Source organism: Candoia aspera, chromosome 3, assembly GCF_035149785.1.
Source record: "Candoia aspera isolate rCanAsp1 chromosome 3, rCanAsp1.hap2, whole genome shotgun sequence".
In the NCBI taxonomy this organism is placed as follows: Eukaryota; Metazoa; Chordata; class Lepidosauria; order Squamata; family Boidae; genus Candoia; species Candoia aspera.
The window spans coordinates 186,170,750-186,189,759 of NC_086155.1; the positions used below are offsets into that span (position 1 = coordinate 186,170,750).

The 19,010-nt window shown below is 44.1% G+C and overlaps 1 protein-coding gene across 1 annotated transcript in view; it reads left to right on the forward strand.

The window, feature by feature from the left end:
* Window positions 1–4,355: 4,355 nt before the first annotated feature.
* CPQ (carboxypeptidase Q) overlaps window positions 4,356–19,010 on the forward strand; it is a 166,610-nt gene continuing 151,955 nt past the window's right edge. Inside the window, exon 1 of the mRNA XM_063300259.1 lies at window positions 4,356–4,403. The gene's annotated coding sequence lies outside the window, so the exon portion shown is untranslated. The remainder of the gene's footprint in view (window positions 4,404–19,010) is intronic.

Genomic DNA, 19,010 nt, shown 5'->3' on the forward strand with positions numbered 1-19,010 from the left:
TTTTTTCCTGATGATAGACAGAAAGACAGATGTGCCTTTGAATGCCAGCTGAGAGAGAGTGACTGGCCCAAAGTCACCCAGCTGGCTTTGTGCTTATGGCAGGATTATAATCCACAATCTCCCTAGTACCTTTAACCACTACACCAAACTGGCTCTTATGTATACCATTATAAGCTTAATAATTTTGTTTGTCCCTTCCTGTTTTTGAATGTCACTAATCTATGATTCTTCAGAGCCTAGACTGGGCTGATTCTTGTTTAGAATCAGAAAGCAGGCATGGGCCTTGTTGGTTTTTAGATAGGAGACCTTCAGGGAATATTAGGCTATATATCTGGGAAGAAGGCAATGGCAAACCACTTCCATATGGCTGCCAATGAAAGTGCACCAGTATCCACAGCTGAACTCAACAAGATCATAATCACCATCACTATTACTATATTTTACTTTTTCACTTAATATATAATGGCTTTGTGATAGTCTATTTTACTTTAAATTCCTTTCTTAGTGAATCCCCAAGAGGGATTCTGCCTTTTTCCACTGCAGATGCACGTGCATTAAATTTTCATTCAACTACCCACCATGACCTCTTCTCTCATGTGTTGTTATAGCTTTGATGCATGGGTAGGTGACCTACTGCCCAAGTCCCATGTATTTGTTTGCAGCTTGCAAGGCCAACTCAGAGGCCAAACCACTTTTCTAGCTCGCAGCTAATCAACACAAAACAAACTCTGACTTTGCCCTTATTACTGGCCATGGTAAACCAGCAATCTGTAACAGGGTCATTGAGAGAAAGAAGTTAACAGTCCATAGGAACTAAATCTAACTGCTTCCTCCATACCTCTGTTTTGTGCAAAACTGCTGGGAAAAGAGAGAGAGAGAGACTGGTGGGGATGTGGAATATGCGAATTATTTCAAATCCTGGCAGGACAGCAGCTCTAAGAGGTGAAAAAGATATCGACCTATTCTTTATTTAGTAGAAAAACAGAGCTCCAGAAACAGATGCACAAAGTCAGCAGCTCTTGAAACCTTATTATTACTTTCCATTTAGCTAACGGAAACTAAAATTGTATCAACAAATCAGAAGGATTTAGTCCTTTTTGGGAACTCACTATATAAAAGTACTCCTACCAGCAGTACTGAAAATTGGAAAGTGTGTTTGCTTTTAATGCCATTGAAAGACATTGTACTAAAAGGATGCAATGGTTCTGGGATAGCTGCATTTAGAATTTCAGGTTAAATTCAGTATCAGTTTGAATTTAAATCAGTTTTTGCTGGAGAAGTTCATGAGGAAAGGGATAGATTTAGGAACTTTTCCCCACCAGAAAGAAAAGATTATGTTTTCTCTGTTTGTAAGAATGAACAGAGGACATGGCATACAGATGCAAAGTTGGGAGGGAGGTGGAAAGGGGAGATTTTCCTATAAAAATAACAAAAAAATAAAGGAAAAACCCTGATAGGTAGGGGGAAGTGAACTCCACAGTCATATGCTAATTTCCTGCTTAAGCATAACTGCAGACCTCAAATCTGAACGTTTTTTATGGATTCCCACATCCTTATCCTCCTCTTCTCCTTCCTCCTCTAATGCTGAAAGTGGTAAATGATTGACCAACAATTCATTATGCTAGAGATACAAAAATTCGTTAATTATTTCTACTGTTAAGTGACAAATCCCTTAAGCTTAATTAATTCAACACTGCAAAACATGCATACAATAGTATTTCCAGAATTCAGCTGCCTTGAAGAGAGATTCAGCTCATAACATAATTCAACATCATAAAGTGCTCAGAACTGTCTTGCTTTTGAGCATTCTAATTAGTGACATGCTAAAAAAAAATTCCCTGCCTTTTTCCTATCAATTCTTATTCAATATAATAAGAATTTCTTTTCAATATTTTTTGTCACAGGAGAAAGTAATTTCAGAAGAATCCCAAAGGGTGAAATGTGGGGTTCTTCCACAAGGTATGACTAAGGGAGGTGTATCTTAATGCACTGTGTTTCATTGTACAATCATCTCTCCATGGGTTTCATTGTACAATCATCGTCAGCCACTTCACACAACACACCAAAGCACCAGAGGCAGCATCTTCTGCCACCTCCAACAATAGTTCAAAAATACAAGCAAAATAGTAAGTCAGAAAAATCAAAACTTTTTTTTGCAGGGAAAGAACATTTCTAAGGCAGTGTGAATTTTTGCACACAATTAGTTTCAATACATTGAGAGAAAAAATGGCATTTTCCCACCTATCTCACCTTCTGAAATATAAAATATGGAGGAAACAAAGTTGTCTGAGGATAGAAGCTGATTTTGCTTTCCCCCCCAGTATTAAATTAGGCAAATAAATTAGTGCAGAGGAAATGTAAGAGTTGGTTCTCAGACTGTTCAAGATTTAATTGGCCATTATATAAACAACCAGCTGCAGGCTTCTCAATTAACAGTGGAGAGCTGCTTCCCCTCCCGTGTGCTATGAGACCATGAGAAAAAGATTCACAAACTCTCCACCCTAATGTACCCTGGGATATACTGATTCTAAATTGAAAATTAGTTCACTCACTGAAATTCTTGAAAAACTACTTTCATTTTAATAAACCTTGCTAAAAAGAACTCTGAGTTTATGCATCGAAAAAGTTTCTTTTTCAAAAATTACTTTTAGTTTAGGCAGTGCCCAAAGGCCTGACAGCAAATTTATGTCATCTTTATTCCGAATGAAGAGCAACAGAATAAATTATTTTTCAGAAATAAAATAAAGAACTCAGAATGGTTGGGTTTTTCACCTGAGTTTGAATTCCAAATTTCAAGTATGGTTGTTCCTCCAACTTTGCTGTAAATCCTTGTGCACCAACCCTTGTTTTCCTGTCGATAAGAAGGCAGAAACAGCAGCCACAGAGAAGCATCCCTCATGCCCTGAACGCTTAATAGCAGTGTCCCAGGTATCATGGATCCTGCAAAACGTAAGTTCCTAGGATATACAAAATCTAAATTTCCCATGTGCCCTAGCAACCGGGATATTATTGCAATATTTATTCCATTATGGAAAGAAGGAAGCACTCAGTTTAAACTGCACAATGAATGTCTATTGCTAAGACAGCAGAACATTACAGCCCTGAAAATTTTGTAACTTAAAAACACTTGGAATTCTAATACATTAATTGGAAATTTATGTATTGAAGTTGATGATTTCAGATGAAGTCAGAAAGGAGGGGAAAAAATGAGAAAGATGCTACTAATGGATGAAAGCAATGTTAACAGCCCATAGGAACTAAAGTACAAGGAAGCATTCTGTCATTTTCCTCTGCTTAATTACCACATGGAGAGGTATTTTACCCTGGCAGCAAACAGGAACATCTTCAAGAAGAATGTTTATTGCATAAAGAAACCCATATGATGGTACAGACTTGCACTTAACCATGACATAGACATGTTTTCTGCCTTATTCCCAAGGCAATGCCTTCACCTACCCCTCAGCTCATAAGTGCCACAGCCTTCAATGCATCTCCCATAGCATTTCAGTGTTAAAGGAGCATTTTCCCCTTAACCTGACCTTGCTCAAGGGCAGCCTTGAGTGTATAAAGTCTGTCTGGCTTGGTCACCCATTACCAAAGAGCAGTGTTTCTCAACCCTGGCAGCTTGAAGAGGTGTGGACTTCAACTCCCATACTGGCTGGGGAATTCTGGGAGTTGAAGTCCACACCTCTTCAAGTTGCCAGGGTTGAGAAACACGGCCGCAGAGGGAAAGCAGGCCCCTCGAGTAGCTGAGTCCAGAGGCACCCAAGGCAGGATAGGGATCAGCAAACTTCACGCAGGTCTAGTTTTCTGCTGACTCCGAGAGGTGGAGTGCACTTCAACTCAGCACCCAAGATAAACACACCAAGTTCCCCCATTACATGAATTCAGAAGTATTTAACGTGGAACATAGTTTACATTGCATTTAGCTCTTCTCCCTCAAAAGCCCTCACTTTGCAACAGACCACAGCCTTTCCCACCGGACTGTAGCTAAGAGGACTGCACTGGAATATGAAGTTTGTTCCGGCCCGACAAACGCGGAGCCTGCCAGAAGTGGGGTGCGGGTGGACCACCTCAAAACAGTGGGAAACCTATTTGGTCTTCTAAAGGGAGCTTAAAATAGGAAGGACGCCTCTCCTCTGTTCCTAGGGCCTGGTGGCTCAAGAGGCTCAGGGTGGCAGCAACGCACATAGCCGCTGCCCGCATGGGGTCCCTGTTAGCTCTCACCGACTCCTAAGCGAGCCCACGGCTGAAGGCTCCTCCTTTAAAGCCTGTGCGTCGGCGGAGCCGTCCCACGCCCTCATAAGAGAAGGGTCTGGACAGCCTCCTTTTTCTTCCGTTTCTCTCTCGTAGGATTTGACGCTAAGGACAAACGAGACCACGGAGCGAAGAAACCGCGAGGAGTAAGTAAGTTGCCGCGAGCGCGTGGGCGGACCCGCTGGTGACCCAGAGCGCGGTTGCAGCTGTTGCAGCCGGCCGAAACGGGGGCCCACGATTCAACACCTCTTTTTCTCCCGTGCCTGCAGACCAAAGTGTCGAGAAAGAGGAAGCGGGGGAGTCTAGCTTCAAGTTGTGCGCTTTCTTTCTTTTCCTTCCTATGTGTCTGTGTGGTGGTCGCTCTTGCCACCTCCAGCTTGACCTGTTGAAGCATTTCTGCATATTTTAATTAAAGAGAATTACTGGAGTGGAAGAGGAAAAAAAAAAACCTCATACGGAAGTTACAATGGAAGTAAGCTGTAGTGTTGATTCTGACATGCAATAGTCTCGAAAGCAGAACTTTGGGGTCAGGTGCTGGCACAGAAACCAGAAGGGAAAGTGAGCGTTTGGTAAGGTTGCTGGCCTGAAAATAAGGATGTTTTATAGGTTACTGTGGATCTAAGACATCACCAAGGATATAGTTAGGTTTTTCTGTGAATACTGGGCAACTCATCACAGTTAAGCTACTGATGTCCTTCTGGCAGTGCTCTTCTATCTTTAGCTGAGATGCAGAAAATTTCTATTGTTGCACCTACATGTTAGCCCAACTTTATCTGGTGATCCCATAAGGGCATAAAAAGAAATGGACATATTTATCTGTATAACACAAATACAAAGATATCTAAATGAAAGAAATTCCTTAAATATAATGTAGAGTACATGCAAATTAGATTAACGTGGCTAATTTACTCACTGACTGCTTGCTAACAATTAATGATTTGAGTATATTTATTTATTATTATTCAAATTTTGGTACCATAAATTTTGTATATGAATGAATGGTCACCCGTCTAGTAAAGGGAAAGATTTTGTAGTGAGATTATATAAGAAAAAAGTCTACAGAAGCACTTTAAAGACAATCAAATTGTGCGATGACCTTTCATGTGCCAAAACTCCCTTCGCCAGATACCTGAAAATGTTCTGTCTTAGTCTTCCGTAACCACACAGAATAGGGATAATTATTAGGCATAATAAAAACAGTATTGAAAATAGAGATGCCAATATTATAACACCCTTATGTATATCAATGGTGTGATTGCATTTGAAATATCTTGTGCCATTATGGTCACCACCTCAAAAAGGATATGAGTTGGAGAAGGTTTGGAAGACAGCATCTAAGATGATCAAGAAACTGGAGTAGCTTCCCTATTAAGGAAGGTTGTGGCACTTGGGTCTTTTTAATCTATAGAGGTTGCAGATGAGAGGGAACATGACTGAGGTGTACAAAATTATGCATGATATGGATAAAGTGGGCAAGGAGAAGCTGTTTTCCCTTTCCCAATATACTAGCAGTTCAAAAACATGCAAATGTGAGTAGATCAATAGGTACCGCTTCGGCGGGAAGGTAACGGCGTTCCGTGTCATCATGCTGGCCACATGACCCGGAAAAAGTGTCTACGGACAACGCCGGCTCTAAGGCTTAGAAACGGAGATGAGCACCGCCCCCTAGAGTCGGACACGACTGGACTTTACGTCAAGGGAAACCTTTACCTTTACTAATATGTAATTAAACTTGAAATTTGTTACCATGAGATGTGGTGCTGGCTTCAAAAAAGAGTTGGACCAGTTCATGGAAGCGATGGGGATCCATGGCTATTAGCCTTGATGGCCAGGGGACTGCCTCTGAAGGCCATCTGCTGGGAGACTAGTGGGTGTCTCTGTGCAGTTGGTTGGCTGCTGTGAGAAGAGACTGCTGAACTAGATAGGTGATAGGTCCGATTCAGCAGGACACTGCTTATATTCTTATGTTCTTAAGAAGGCTGGGTTTGAGGAAAGCTATAAAAAGAGGCCAGAAAACACAGTGATATGAAAGGAAGACAAAATATGAGATTCAGTCAGAAGAGTAGAAGAGCTAGCCGGGATGGATATTGATGTTGGGGAGATGGGCGGTGATATAAATTTAAATAATAAATAAATAAACTTTGAATTGTCAAACTCATTGCAGTCCATAATAAAAAGATAATGTTTTTTATTTTGTTTTATATATAAAACAATTTTTTACAAGCATCAGGATCTTGATTCTTGCTGTTATGTGTCCAAAATATTTAAGTTTAGCTTCCTAATTTGTGCTTGGAGTGAACATTCTGTTTGTACTTCTTCTCTTACTGAATGATCTATTCTTGCAGCCCAAGGTATTCTCATTAATCTTCTCCAGCACCACAGTTCAAAGGTATCAATGTTTCTTTATAGAGCCTTTCTGATAGTACAACTTTCACAGCCTTATGCTAGGCCTGGGAAGACCATGGCTTTAACAGTATGAATCTGAGTTGTCATTGTGATGGCTCTGTGCTTTAACAGTGTTTACAGTAGATTATGTTTTACTCCCACATTTAGTCAACAGACCTGGAATTTTCAGGTAGTTCTCTATACAAAGTCTGCTCAGTTTCCAAAACCAGCCAAGGTCAATTTAGTGGTGCTATATGCCGTGGGTCCGGTAATTCATACAATATACACGTTAATTTATAGAATTTGCTGTCAGAAGATAGGGTGATGGCCATGACATGGACAGTTCTAAATAGAATTAGACAAACTTACAAAGAATGATGGTGAGTTATAGCTTCCATAGTTTGGATAATAATTGTTGGGTACAAATAGAACAAAATCTTCAAGGTGTTCATGTGAGCTTTTGAGCAATGTGTCTGTCCACTGCTGTAATGAGAACTGGACTGGATAGATTCTTGCTTAGATTCTGCAAGACTCTTACGTTTCCATTTTCACATGAATGTTGATCTAGCCCAAAGGATTCACACTTTTAAGAGGTGGTTTTAATTCCTTTAGGCCACATTCATAAATTTTAACTTTTCTATCATGACAATTGCATTTCAAAGTATGTGTGTATTCCATGGCATCTAAAAATATTATTTTTCTTGACCAAGAGAATGCAACAACTTCAGGGAGTTTATCTAGAAATGCTTAGAGGAGATAACATATATGAATGAGATTACTTTTCTTTCTTTTTCTCATTCTTGGTTTTAAAATTACCTGTACTAAAAGATGGGTGCATACAACCTTGCAGTTTATATTAGAAACAAAGGAAATTGAAGTTTGCTCCCAATCTTATTTGAAATCAGTAGCTTATCTGAAGCCAGTAGCTGAAAAAATATATTGAGAGTTATAGGGAAATGTCTCAATAAATTATACATATGAAAATAGCACAGAAGAAATAGGGTGTATGGTTGTTGCAAGCTGCCAAGAGGTGAGAGTTGAACAGCATCTAAGTTTAATAAATTATTATTATTTGCCTTTAAATATTAAAAAAACAGCCAGCGTCTGGTCAATATTTTAAGAAGTGGCCTAAGTTCTCACCTCCACTATCTTTTTTCTGTCTCTTCAAATTCCATTTGTCATGTTCACTGTTTCAATGTGCACTGTACATCGTAACGTTTCACATGCCATGGCGCTGACGCGTGTTTCTGTTTGGGAGGGAGCTGCTGTGAAACCTTGTGCCAAGCTCTGTATCTATGTTCATTTCAATGGAATGTGTTTGGGTTATGTGCTCTGCTGAAGGACTTTTCCCGCAGACCATCAGAAGCTGTTAGGAGCACCTGGGATTGTGAGCTTGGGAAGATTCTACGGGGGGAGGGATCTCATTTGTACCGAGGGTTTTTAGTTTGCATTTGGCACGCTTTTTTCATTCTCAGTTTTCTTTGTGATCCTGCATACTATTCTTTAATAAATCAGATATCTTTGTGATCCTGCTCATGAGTCTGATGGTGTTCTAGAATAGGCAATCATTACACATTACTGTCTGACCTTTCTTGCATTTCTTACTGCTGAAGACTTTACCAGTAAAAAGGCAAATATCTCAATATTAATCTCATCATTGAAAATATGGTAAATATTCCAACTAATTACCTGCTTGTAGTTAATGTTCTTAAGCCATTATTGAAGACATGATAATATTACTGTGCATAATGATTCTAAGCAGAACTGAGTTTTGTTAACCTATACCTGTACTAAGGGAAGGGATGGTTAGGGTATAATTTATAGGCAGTCATGGTTTTTGATGTATAATGTATTTAGAGCCACATAGGAAGCTTTCTTAGAAATTCCATCTCATAGAAATGTTACACAGAAGAGCTGGCTGTAGGGAACATGGCTCACAAATATTAAGCAAGTATTAAGCAGCTATCTGATCCATTTGATGCCAATGCATAGAGTCAAAGTAAGGAAGAGATGGAGGCCATAGAGGGCAAAAGAGAAGTGAGAGACAGAGAAAAGAGGAACAATGTAAAGTAAATCCAAACATCATGCTTAGCTATAATTTGATTATAACCTAAATCTAGACATTGTTAGTAAGCCATGGATTATTGCTTAGTGCAGTGCATGTTGCTAGCCCACTGTAATTAATTCAATAAATCATAATTATGTAAATCATGGCTTAGCTTGATATATGAATCCTATCTATGGCTGTATTCATCATGCTAAGTCATAATATAGTCTGTTTGATCTTGGTTTTAGCATGCTATATGCATCTGCCATTGTGAATATGCATCTGCCATTGTTAATAAGCATTAACTTATATGAAACCTATATACATTTGTTTGGAAACCTTTGTTCATCATCATTGTATGAAACAACACTGCCAAGAAATATAGGCTTATTTTGTCCAATGGCAAATGGAACATCACTTTCTGAGGTTGTATTGACCTTAGAGAAATCTTATGTAAGTGTCATAAAAATAATCCTGTAATGTAAGTTGGGTGGACCAGAAACTTGAATCTGGGTCTCCCTTCTCCCAGTTCAGAATTTTAAACACAATGGTTCTGTCTGAGTGTTGCATGGTTCTTAAAATTTGCTTGAACTGTACAGCAACGATTTCATCTCTCAGGAGTCCCTGGATCTGCTTGCTTTTGCCTGTGTGAACACAACTTCTGTTGCCTATATCTTGTAAAATTGTCATAGCCTGAATCTGTGTGTGTACAAACACTGATATGCCGATTAACTCCATTTAGTAAAGCTAATAATGCAATGAAAGAAAAATTTAGTTTCCTTGTGATAGTTTAGTTCCCTTGCAATTTCCTTGCAATATATCCTTAAATTCTAATAATAAAAGAGACACATTTGACATATATTTTGGCCATGTGGAGATGATGCTACTGTTACATATCTTTCTCTGCCAACATGACGCATGCAGTCTGGGTGAGATATTACTGCTTAAAAACTAAATCACCCTCAAAGATTATGGCTTTCAAGCAGCATTAGCAACCTATGTGTTATACAATCCAAGCATCCTGAATTAAGGTCACAGGAAGCAAACAAATGTTTGTTTGGCAGCTCAAATAAGAAAAAATATTTTCTATTAGGCTCTGTTTTACATTGAAATACCAAGCAAAAGGTGTGTATTCTCAAACATTTACGTTGCTGTCAAATTCTTCCCTAACGCTGCCTGACACGATTATTGTGCCGTTCACTCTGTCAGTTTGAACTGCTTCTTGGGTATTTTATGCTCAGTTTTGTTTGCTTGTATTTTATTGCTTTTCCTGTGAACTGTGTTGGGTACTATGTAAATAAAGATAAATTGCACTCTGATGAAATTGATGGGGATTTTGGCATTTGTGGTGATCAGTGCAAATATATGCTGGAGATTTCATCAATTGCAAGTCTGGCATGTAAATAAATACGATCTCAACATCAAAGAGTTTATATTTAATATTTAAGTCTTGAGCTCTCAATCATTAATAAACTTTTTATTAGCAATAAGGCAATTTTAGATGCATTTGGTACGGTAAGTTCCTGGATTCAGGCTATGATGGTAGTTCTAAATATGTTTCAGTGAAGTTTTCTGTTGGAATGTGAATGCTCTATTCTTACATCTAATTACAGTATGAATTTCCCCTGGCTGTCAGGTGCTCTCCAGATCCAGACAGAAACCTGAGTCAAAATCATATTTATTCGGTCAATGACCAGCAAAATGTGAAAGGAGAAAAGCAAAGTAAAACAAAGAAATACAATAATATACTACAAACTAACAAAATATATCACATAATAATATAGCATTCACTCTGCTATTACTATATTAATACATTTGTTACCTTAGTGGGATGAGCCTAGAACATTAGGAATTATAAAATAAAAGTAAAAAGATATATCCCCTGACAATTTATCAATTAAAATATTTCAAATTTAAAAATACTCAATTGAGTTCCCACCATTCTTTTTTACTTGTCCCACAGAGAGAGCTGGGACATGTTAGGATTTGAAAGCAGTCTTCTGAAAGCAGGAGACTGTTGTTCTTTAAATATTCTGACCTTTGTGGAAAGGCCCAATTTTGAAAGCTTTTGTGTCTTATTAGTGTGGTTTTAGAACTGTTTCAAAGCTCTGCACAACCCCCAAACTATTCAGCTGTTCAGTGGGGTTGTTAATGGACTCACTCTCACCTGCTTTGCTGGGCACCATAAAGCAGGGCAGCATGGGTCAAGCCATTGGTCAACCATCACCTCCCCAAGCCTCAACCTCACTGCATCCTTGTATCACAGTCATGATTAGAGGAGGGCTTCCTGCCAGTAGTGTTACTCTAAAACAGTGTTTCTCAACCTTGGCAACTTTAAGATGTATGAACTTCAGCTCCCAGAATTCCCCACTGCTCTAAAAGAGGGAGTGCAGCAAAGCCAGGAAGCAATTGCTCTGCTTAACACTCATCCTGCATACGTGAAATTAGGACATCACCATTTGGCAGCAAGCTGGAACAAAGGCAGTAGAGGCAGCATAAGGATTAGCAGTAGGAACAGCAGTTTTATGCTGGTATTGTTTTCTGCTGACTGAAAGATTGGGGGATAGTATTTTAACTTGGCAGAGGGGAAAGGCCCTGTGTTAGTCATGTTTTAGGACTATCTGTTCATCTTCAGCTACTCAACAATATTTTCCCCATCCCCACTAAAACTGGCTTCTCTTTTTCAACTTCATTGTCATGGCCTTTAAGAATGTATTTAGCTTCAGTTTCGGTAAAGCTTTTTGAATATATTATTGTATTATGGCACATGATGCTCCTTTTTTTTCTACTCTATATTTGTCCACCACTTTACTGACATCTTCTTGGCTGCCAGAGGCCATCTGCAGGCAGTGGGCGTGGGAGTCGTGGTCAGATGAGGAAAGCAGCTTCATGCTGATACAAGGCAAGCTCCGCTCCTCCGGTACATGCATCATGTTACACGACACGGGTGAGCTTGCACCACAAGGGTGCAATGCTGCTTTGGACATCTTGAGGGAAGTGTTGATCATGTGGATACCTCTGCTGACTAACTACCCATATTTCTTGATCTGCAAAAGCCCAACAGGGAGAGTTTGAGGATTTTGAAACCTAGGAAGCCAGGGAGGCTGAAAGCTGTTGGATGGTTAGAAGAAAGGAAGGAAGATTCTTATACTCTGTTCAGCCACATCCCAACTAACTTCTGTCTGTAAAATCAACGTGGGAAGAGAAATAGCATTGCATCTGCTTCCTTTTCACACCAGGTTCACAGGAAAAAGAAAGAGATGACTGCCCCCACTTAAGGCTTCCATTTCTGTTTGAGTGTTTTGTACATATGCGTGTATATGCAACTCAGCAGCAACCCATTAGCTAGACCAGGGTTTCTTAACCAGGGTTCCACAAGAGGTCACTAGGGGTTCCTTGGGAGATCACGATTTATTTAAAAAATTATTTCAAATTTGGGCAACTTCACATTAAAGAGGTAAGTTACATTCTTTATTTTCAGTTTAAGAACACTACCCATGAAACAAATAAAATAATTTTGTAACTTCTGGCCTTTATTTGAGCCTGAATGTGCAGGGGTTCTCCGAGGCCTGAAAAATATTTCAAGGCTTCCTCCAGGGCCAAAAAGTTGAGAAAGGCTGAGCTAGACTAACTTTTTTAAAAAGAAAAGAATTCTCTACATTTACAAAGCGGAGAGAGAAAACCTATATGGTAACACCACAGTGTTCTATTTTTTAAAAAATATTTAAGTTGAGTGATTAAGTGAAGAATTGCTTTTGGATTTATATCATCTAGATCGGTATGGATAATGGATAAAGAAAGTACTAATTTGGGGATGAGTGAAAATATTGGGATAGATGAAAATTGGATAGTTTATTTGGGAAGAGTTGGGTGGGGAATTAATTGGCATCCTTAAGCAAAATGTAAATACTACTAATTTCCAATCTGCATGCATGCATGCATATATATATATATATATATCTCAATGTGTGCACATATTATGCAAATTTGGGCTCTAGAGTCTTTTAAGGATTGAATAGTGTCTGAGCCAATTTTCAAATGGGTATAAACAAATAAAGGCAGATAGTGGATCAGCTTGTTACTCAAACAAGAGAAGGTGGAAACTATTTCTCTTGCCCCCAAGAGAGTGTTTCTAGCCCTTTACATCCATGAACTAGGGAGAGAAATATAAGAATGTGAAGTTTGAAGGTGTTCATTACTCAGTGTGAATTTTACATCTCCTTGTAACCCACAGATTGCTCCCAGATGGGATTTATAATTGTATTCTTATTTGTTTATTACTCATTTATTTCTCAGGCTTATGACAATCATAAATCGACTCAAAATGGGATACACTCCAATCTAGTGGCAATTTAAAATATAATACCACAATATACCTTAGTATGTAACAATATAATAAATAACAATATATACAGTAAATCAGTCATGTCATGCCAAGGAAAAACCATACTGAAATAACTCTGACTGGGAAGTTGCAAAAACAGCAGCAGCAGCTAATCAAATGATCAAACTAAAAGTGGGTTTTGTTGATCTAACTAGACAGGCAACAGCCAACTATAAGATGCAGTGACTGTGATACAACAGCAGGTTATATATTCCTCGGAGGAGGAGGAAAGAAATATTGAAGCTTGCCATGACAGCAAGACAGTTGGAGTAGGTAAGTGTCAGGGCCAGCCTCGCTTCGCAATAAGACACAGACTCACTTAATGGATATTAAGGATTTCTGGTTTATTGGAATGATAGCTGACAGAACGAAAAACGGGAACAGGGTAGGTAGTGTGGGGGTGCCCCTTTTATACCCTCCTGTATTGCCCCGGGCTTCCCCACCCCTCAGTGCCCTGATCCCTCTTGATGGGATCCTTGATGGCTGCGTGGGCGTTTTCCCCGGTGTCTTCTTTGTCTCCCTGCAACGGTTGTGTTCTCCGGGGCACCATGTGCTCCTTATCTTCACTCCTCTGACGTCTTTCTTTTCAGTTGTTTATGGGATCATGGGTGTGGGTGTCTTTGGGTGCTTGTGTTAATCCCTGATTGGATCTTCTTCCCCCTTTTCCTTAATGATCATGATCCACGTTGTGAGGCTCTTTGTGCCTTGCAACGAGGTCATGACATGCTGCCCCCCCAAAGATGTTCTATGGTGCTGGTTTCTCTGGGTATGCCTCATGGAACTGTCTTGTTAGTTGTCTAGCCATGACGTGTCGTGCCTGGACCCACTCTGGGTGTGAGAAATGTTTCCATCTCACGAGGTATTGTAGTGTTCCTCTTTGCTTTCTTGAGTCCAGTATTTCTTTTACTTCAAAATGTTGTTGGTTGTCTATCATTATGGGTGGGGGTGGAGGTTCTTCCGTATGCCATTTGGATGTGCTCGTTGGTTTCAGTAGTGCACAATGAAACACTGGGTGGACCCGTCTCAAATTGTAAGGCAGTTCCAGTTTGAACGTAACTGGGTTGATTACCTGTATGATTTTAAAAGGTCCGATGAATTTCGGTGCCAATTTCTTCGAGGGTTGCGAGGTCTTTATGAACTTAGTGGAGAGGTAGACCCTATCTCCCACTTTGTAGTTCGGTGCCTCCACCCTGTGGTTGTCCGCATATTTTTTGTACGTTGTTTGTGCGTCTGCTAGGGCCGTTTGGATGATTGGCCAGGTTGTTGCCAGCTGTGCCGCCCAATCGTCTGGTGAGCAGGGCAGGGTTTCAGGTTGCGGCAATTCTGGTATCGGTACAAAGTCCCTTCCATAGACCACCTTAAAAGGGGTGTGGCCAGTGCTCTGGTGTACCGCGTTATTATAGGCCACCTCTGCAAAAGGTAGTAGGTCTACCCAGTTGTCCTGTTGATAATTTATGAATGCCCTCAGGAACTGTTCAAGTGTTGAGTTTAGGATCTCTGTTGATCCGTCCGTGTTTGGATGCCACGCAGTGGACAGTGCTTGCTTGGTTCCGATTAGTTTTAAAAATTCCCGCCAAAACTTTGACGTGAATTGTGTGCCTCTGTCGGTCACCAACCTGTAGGGGGCGCCGTGGATCCTGTATATGTGTGTTAGGAATAAACGTGCCAGCTGTTGTGCGGAGGGGATAGTCGTGCACGGGATGAAGTGTGCTTGTTTCGAGAAATAGTCTTTTACCACCCATATCACAGTTTTTCTTTGGCTGGGTGGGAGGTCCACAATGAAATCCATGGAAATTTCTTCCCATGGCCGGGAGGGGCTGGCTACCGCCTGTAGCAGCCCGTGGGGTTTTCCTCCTTTACGTTTGGTGGTGGCACATATGGGGCAGTTGCCTACGTAGTCTTTTACGTCCTTTCTGAGGTTTGGCCACCAAAATTGCCTCCTCGTTAGGTGGAGGGTTTTTACAAACCCAAAATGCCCTGCAGATTTGTCATCGTGCGCTCTGTGTAAGATTTCCCCCCGCAGTGATTCGGGCACGTACAAGGCTTTCTCTTTCCAGGCGATGTTGTCTTTGAAAGATACATGTTGTTGGTTATTCTGCAACCATGTATCTTGCTGTAGTGCTTGTGTGAGTCTTTGTTGCCAGTTCGGTGAAATTGAGCGTCGGCTCCGATCGCTCCCCGCCGTTCGTGCTGGCGTGCGCTGATTCCTTGTCTGGCTCCGCGTGACAGCTGGGCAGCCGAGCTGTTTCTCGGTCCATACTGTTCCTACGATGTCGGAGGCTTGCGTGTCGTCCTGTGGTCGTCGGGAAAGGGCGTCTGCCAAGAAGTTTTTCTTGCCCGGTATGAATTTCAGCGTGAAATTGAACCGGCTGAAAAACTGAGCCCATCGCACCTGCTTCGGGCTGAGTCGTTTTGGTGTGCTGAGTGCCTCCAGGTTCTTGTGGTCCGTCCAGACCTCGAAGGGGCAGGAGGCCCCCTCCAGCAGGTGTCGCCACGTTTCCAAGGCTGTCTTCACTGCAAACGCCTCCTTTTCCCATACGTGCCATCTCCGCTCCGTTTCGGAGAATTTGCGGGAAAGGTAGGCGCAGGGCTTTAGGTGGTTGTCGGAGTCCTTTTGGAGCAGGATGGCTCCGATGGAAAAGTCGGAGGCATCTGCCTGCACCACAAAAGGCTTGGTGGGGTCGGGGTGTTGTAACACTGGCTCAGCTGTGAAGAGGGTTTTCAGTCTCTCGAAAGCCGTTTGACAGTCAGCTGTCCAATTCAGTAGCGCCCCCGGGTTCCTCGATTTGCGCGTGTCCCCCAAGCCCTTAGTCTTTAGCAGGTTAGTTAGGGGCAATATAGTCTCTGCTAGCCTGGGCGTGAACCCCCTGTAGAAATTAGTGAATCCCAGGAGGCTTTGCAGCTGTCTCCTCGTGCGTGGGCGTTCCCACGCCAGGATGGCTTGGACCTTGCTGGGGTCCATTTCTATCCCTTTAGCAGAAATCCTATACCCTAGGTAGTCAATTTGTTTTTTGTGAAACTCGCACTTGGAGAGCTTTACAAACAGCTCTGCCTTGCGAAGTTTCTTGAGCACGTCCTTTACCAAGCGTTCGTGCTCACGTTCTGTTTCTGTGTAGATCAATACATCATCCAGGTAAACCAAAACCCCCTTAAAAAGGTGGTCACGCAGGACCTCATTAATTAACTGCATGAATACCCCCGGTGCTCCTGCCAATCCGAATGGGAGTACTTTATATTGAAACGCCCCCAATGGGCAATTAAAAGCAGTCTTCCACTCATCCCCCTCCCGTATCCGTATGCGGTAGTAGGCTTCCCTTATGTCCAGTTTGGAGAATACCTTACCCTTTACCAAGTGGGACAAAATGTCCTTTATTAAGGGTAAGGGGTATTTATTTGAAATGCTTGCTGCGTTTAATCCGCGGTAGTCTGTACAGAGCCGCAATGACCCGTCCTTTTTCTCGCGAAAGAGGACTGGCGCTCCCACTGGAGAGTTTGCTGGCTCGATAAAACCTCTCGCCAGATTTTTGTCTATGAAGTCCCTTAATGCAGCTAGCTCTCGCTGGGTCATAGCATATATTTTTGGTTTGGGTAGGGGTACCCCCGGGACCAGTTCAATGGTGCAGTCCGTCTTTCTGTGGGGGGGGAGTTTGTCCGCCTCTTTCTCACCGAAAACGTCGGCGAAATCCCCGTATTTGGTTGGCAGTCCCTCTGGCAGTGCTGTCTCTCTGTGTTCCACAGTCGTCGTCGCCCCCCCCATGGCTGCTCGGGGAACCCTGTTCCCTGAAGGTGCTTGGTAGCGCCCGTCAGCAAACTTAATCTCTCTGGTTCTCCAGTTGATGACTGGGTTTTGCTGCACGAGCCATGGGATCCCCAGTATGAGTCGGGGTTGCCCCACCGGTGCCACGATGAAAGCCAATTTTTCCTCGTGGCTGCCGAGCCGTAGCGCGGTTTCTCCGGTGTATTGGGTGACCGGGCCCCCTCCCACTGCAGATCCATCGAGCTGCGAGAACACCAGGTGGTGCTGAAGTGGATAGCAGCGGAGGTCGAGTGCGGCTGCCAGGTCAGGGTGCATGAGGCTTTTGGAGCAACTCGAATCAATGAGTGCCCAGACCTTTTCGGTTTTATTTCGATGGGTGAGGGTGACACGGACGTAGAGGGTGGGGCATTCCTCACTCACCCCTTTGTCGAAGCGCCTGTCAGTGTCCTCCACCTGTCCTTCGGCGCCCCTTAGGCCAGGTGGTTGTCGTTTCCCGCCGCCTCATCGGGGTTGCTTTCCTCCTCCTCTGAACTGTAGGGGCCGTGTCTGCGTCGGTACTCCCCCTTCGCTGCTGGTCGCTTTCTTGGCGCTGGGGTTGGTGCTGTTTGTGCCCTCCTTGGGCTCTCTCTGGGCGTCGTTTTGGGGCATGCGGCTGCTTTGTGATCTTCCCTGCCGCACATGAAACATTGCCCTTTAGCGAAGCGTCTGTCCCGTTCCTCCTTCCAGGGTTGGGGTCTCGCCCTCACCTGCCTTGCGTTGGTGCGTGGGGGTCTCACTGTCTCCATCTGTTGCGTTTCCCTCCTTGCGTGGAGGAACGTGTCGTGGGCGTTCTCCGCTTCCGCTGCCAGCTGGATCCACCCCGTGAGGGAGCTGGGGTTGTCGCGGCCAAGTGCCCACCGGAGGACGTTTAAGTTGAGTCCATGTTTGAACTTCTCAATCAGTGTCGATTGAGACCAAGTGTCCACTTTTCCGGCTAGGGCTTGGAACTCCATGGCATACTCAGCCACGGAGCGCGGGCTTTGTCTAAGTGTCTCTAGCGCCCTTTTTGCCTTTTCTTGCTCCAGGGGGTCCCTGAAGTGCCTTTCTAGTGCCTGCAGGAATTCAGTGCTGTCCTGCAGCGCCCGGGCGCCTGATTGGCACAATTGGACGTACCAATCGGCGGCCCGCCCTTTTAATTTTATGGCCAGGGCATTGATTTTGCCCCGCTCAGTTCTGAAGCAGGGACCCCATTCTTCGAGGTAGTACCTTGCGTTAGTCAAAAAGAAGGAAAGTTTCGAGGGGTCCCCATCGAACTTTATGCCAAAGTCTTTGGCGGGTGTCCTGGTCTGGCTCCTGGCCCCCTCTGCGTCGTGCCTCGGGCTCTGCAGGAGCTGCTGCGGGTCGGGGTGTCTCCGGTTCTCTTGCGGCATTGGTGCCTCTCTCTGGGTCTCCTCGCAAGGTCGTCGTCCCGTCGCTCGGGGGGGAGGGCGGGGTGTTCTCCCTCGGTCGGGCTCCTGGATCCAGGCTCCGCCGTCGCCGTCGCCGCCCGCCGGGTCGTCCCTCCGCCTCTCAGCCTGGCGCATCTCCCGTCGTGGGGTGGGCTCCTGGGGCCGGACGCCGCCGCCGCCGAGGTTGTCCCGCCGTCTCACGTCCGGGCGCGCCTCCGCTCGTTGGGTGGCCTCCTGGGGTCGGGTCCCGCCGTGGTCGCCGCCGTCCGCTGGGTCTCCACCCCGTCTCGCCTCCCGGTGCGCCTCAGGTCGTCGGTTGGGCTCCTTGGGTCGGGTTCCGCCGTCACCGCCGCCCCGCTCGCCCTGCCTCCTTTCGACCGGGGGTGCCTCTGCGCCGCCTCCGTCGCGGAGTCCCTGTGCCGCCGTCAGCTGTTGGAGCATCTGCCGCACCGCCTGCATCCCTTCCTCCAACGCGTCGAGCCTCTCCGCCGTCCCCGGCTTCCCGCCGAGGTTTTCGCCGCTCCGCTCGCCCTCGCCGTTGGCCGTGGTAGAGGACGGATCGTCCCTCGATCCCGCCGTGGTGCCAGGCGCGCCCTCGCCTTCGAGCGCCCAGGGTGGCGGTTCGTCTCGCGCTTCCTCCGGGGTTGCCTGTAGGCTTGGAGAGGGTCCCCTCGTCTCGCCCCCGGTGCCTCGCGGGCTCCGGGGCGCCGGGGTGGGTCCCTCCCCCGCTGCTTCCCCCCAGCTGGGTCCCAT